Genomic DNA, 3,946 nt, shown 5'->3' with positions numbered 1-3,946 from the left:
TCTAAGTAGTGCTAAACAGTTTTACAACATGTATTCCAACTGGATAGTTAAAGAATTAAAGGAGGAGTTGAGAAAACGTGGTGCATCTTTACGAGGAAAAAAAGTGGATTTTGTCGAAAGGTACAATGTTGATGTTTTATTTTAACTTAGAAAACTTCTCTCAAACTGTTTCCGGTAGATATTATTATAATAATATTAAATTGTGTACCTTAGGAACTTTATTCCTTGTAGCATGTGCAAAAAGAATTGCTCACATTACACACATTACCTACCAACTAATGTATTATTTAATTTTTTTCAGATTAGAGCCAAATGACCAAAATTTTAATTTTGAAACAAAATAAAAAAATAGCTCTAGCAAAATATGCTAATATATATGATTTGCTAGTGGAGCCATGTGGCATTTTCATTAGCCAAGAGCGCCCATATCTTGCTGCATCTCCTGATGGTGCGTCGGGCGAAGAAACTATAATTGAAGTGAAATGTCCATACGCTAGCAGAAAACATGAAATAAATATAACAACGGTGCCTTACTTAGAACAATGTAACGGGATATTGTCTCTAAAAAAACCTGCACATATTATTATCAAATCCAAGGGCAGTTATACTGCTCAGGCAAAACATACTGCAATTGGTCATTTACACCTACAAGGACATCAAAGTGATTTATGTTGAAAAAGACAATAATTTTATAAATAATATGATAAATAAATGAGATATCTTTTATGAAAATATTTTCAAAGAAGCATTGTATGAAAAATATCTGTATTATAACTATACACACTTGTCGAAATAAATAATCAGGAATATTTTAAATTATTTTTATTGACAATTCCTTCTCTAAAATTACATAACATTACCCATATGAAATATATAATAAGCTTAATTAGTAACATTCAAAATTGATCTTCTATTGATATGCCGACCATTCTACTCCAGCGATACCTTATATCAATGACATTGGCATAAGTGTGATTAAAACTAATGAAAACTTAGATGCTGTTTCCAACCCGGTGTAGTATTGCATTGTCTCATCGTCTGCAAGTAATAGCTCTGTAGAGAACAATCTTAATATATTGGATGTTTGAGTTCCAATAGTAATATGATGCCTTGTAATTGTTTCATCTATACTAGAGTTATTATTTTCTATTAGAATTTCTTGAGAGACATTTGAATCAAAATGCACATTGCTGTGTTCTTCAAAGGGTACGAGTTTGTAACCTTTGTTCTCTATTTTTTGTTTCTTCAGAAACTGGTTTCATATTCCATGAAAATATAGATGGTACAGCACCTTTCTTCAGATATTTATGTTAATGTTTGACACCTACAACACAAAGAAAAACATTTAAATATACTATCACAAGGAAACCTGACCATGGTTCAAAATATTTGTTATTACAATGGATGCAGCGATTTAGATAGAACTTTCAATAGTAACAGCTGATAATGAACAACAGCTCATGAGGAATGCGTTTCCTCCAGTCTGATTTTGTGTTTGTTAAAAGGTTCCTTAGAACATAAATCTACTTGCAAAATATGTTAGCAACGAATAGTGTGCCTAACTAATTATTATTGGATTTTTTTAATAAGAGAACAAAGATGTGTGCTACACCTAGTCATGCATTATAAATATTTGACAGAAAGAAACATACCTGTGTATTTACTAATGTTTTCATAGTCAGATTCTACAAAGTGTTTACGACATAACCTCGAACTTTTTGTGGGAGTACTTTTTTCGCGTCAAATGGCCTTTAACCACAGTCTTCCAATTTTCTTGTCCTTCGGAATTGATGTACTCCAATTTCTGAGCATATTGGCACAAAACAACGCGTCATTGTGCTTAAAATAATTTTTAATCAAAAATTCCAATACAAATATTGAATGTTATGGGAACAATGCACACAAGCGCCACTTTGACAGTTGCCAACCCCATTGATGCAAGTTCAATAAATAAAAACGAAAGCTCTCCTATTAATGTTTCGTGACCGTAAATGTTTATCAAGCTCTTTCATTATAATGCACTTTCTACGTATGTATTATTTTGAAGTTTTATTTAGGTACCAATGATGACCCTCGCCTCGGGTCTCAAGGTGGGTGGCGACATTCACTTTGCTTTGTCTATGGATAAACATCAAGCGGGCCATGATAGTCATCCATAAAGTACAAGTTTTACTGTATTAAAAGAACTGTAGCTAAATATTCTTCAAAACAATTCTCTCCTTAAGTGTCTCACAGAATTCCAACAGAATAAGAAATAAAGGAACGTTGTACGGAAATGGTAGTCACCAACGACAACGATGATTTAAAAACCACAGAGTTTTAATGCAATCGTTGAAAACAAATTATTTGTTTCTAAACGATATATCAATATGGACTTCGGCGGAGTGGCCCTATAATATGGCGAACTTCTGTAATTTCGTAATATTTCTGTTATTTCGTATTTAATAAAATGAAAAAAATTTACAAACCATCAAATAAAACCTCAAAGTTGACCTGCTATAAGACTTTATGATAGGGCCCCTGCCGCGAGCACTTGTTCATGGTTCAAGATACTTTGTTTGCTTTCTCTCTCTTTCTCACACAGCAACATTCAGTGCTCTATCTCGCTTGAATAATACTTTTATGCCAGCATGGAATTTAATTGTTAATTAGGTACATTAAAAATACGCCCTGACCGCCCTGTAAACAAAATAATATATTTTTTCTCTCATTAGGAACTTCTTTTTATTTCGTAATGTCGTATTGTACATAGTTTTTCCACATATTGGTATCTTTGCTTAGTATAGATACGATGATATCTTAATTTGACCAGATTTGCATATGAAAAAAAAAACAAATACTTTACTTTTACTTTACAGTTTTATAGTATTTTAGACCATACAAGAAACCGATTACTCTTTTCTTTAAGTATATGTTATATTAAAGTTTTCAACGAATGACTATATGGATTTTGACTTCTTGACCGTATCTTATTTATATTTATTAAAGGCTAAAAAAGAATTTCTGTCATTCATTTCAAACTATATTAGTTTATTTTTAATAAATTATATTACATTCACCACATTAACTACAACACATTATACCTTGGCTGTGTGGTGTTGGTGCATGATGACATCCTAGAATAGCCCATTCTTTCCTGTAGACATAGTTAAGGCTCAGTGAATTTAGCCCCCCTTTTTTAGATTTTTGGATTTTTTTTATTTTTAATTAATTATAAATAAATGAAAGACGAACAATAACGAACAAACGACGAACATAAAATTAAAAATTAAAAATCCGAAAATCGAAAAAAGGATGCATGAGGTGATGATTTGCTTATTAGATATAAAATAATTAATAATTGGGAATTTAATTGTTTTTATAATCGAACAATCACCAATAGTCGTCGAACAAACGATAATTGATCAAAATTAATTAATCTGAGCGATAAAAATAAAGATATCTAGTAAAGGGGGCCAACTTAATGTGATCATTTGTTTAATTAATTATAAATAAATAAAAGACGAACAAGCGATTTTCATATTCGAACTAACGAACAAACGACGAAAAAATAATTTAAAAAAAATATCCGAAATTCAAAAAAGGGGGGCTAAATTCACTGAACCCATCGTTATCAGAGCAACTTTATGATTCACCTTTAAAGGTCTATGGATTCAACGGAGAATGGGCAACAGCGTTCTCTGCGTACTGCCCAGCGTACTGCGATTGCCTACTGATTATTACTGTTGGTAGGCTGTATTTTGAATAGGCACGCGAGGTGCCCCATCCTGTGTATGCATGTCGTAATGCAGTAATGCATTCCGTTTTGAAAGAGGTTGCAGCCATTCCCACTTGAATCTCATGTCATAAGGTGAGTCACGGCATTTATGTTATCATGTCTATGGGTTCCGATGAGCATTAAATACGCGGTAGCATACATAATACGAGCCGTGAACTCATTCATTTA

The 3,946-nt window shown here is 32.2% G+C and overlaps 1 long non-coding RNA gene across 1 annotated transcript; it reads right to left on the bottom strand.

Moving 5' to 3' along the window:
* Window positions 1-807: 807 nt before the first annotated feature.
* Window positions 808-2,108, bottom strand: LOC149501162 (uncharacterized). Its single transcript, XR_016324431.1, has 2 exons — window positions 1,653-2,108; window positions 808-1,324 (listed from the first exon to the last, which is right to left on the bottom strand). It is a non-coding gene; the product is annotated as an uncharacterized LOC149501162 (long non-coding RNA).
* Between the last annotated feature and the right edge of the window lie 1,838 nt (window positions 2,109-3,946).

The sequence above is a fragment of the Bombyx mandarina genome, chromosome 17 (genome assembly GCF_030267445.1).
Source record: "Bombyx mandarina strain Sakado chromosome 17, ASM3026744v2".
NCBI lineage: Eukaryota > Metazoa > Arthropoda > Insecta > Lepidoptera > Bombycidae > Bombyx > Bombyx mandarina.
Note: the sequence above shows the minus strand (reverse complement) of the source record. Positions and strands in the feature narration are given on the sequence as shown.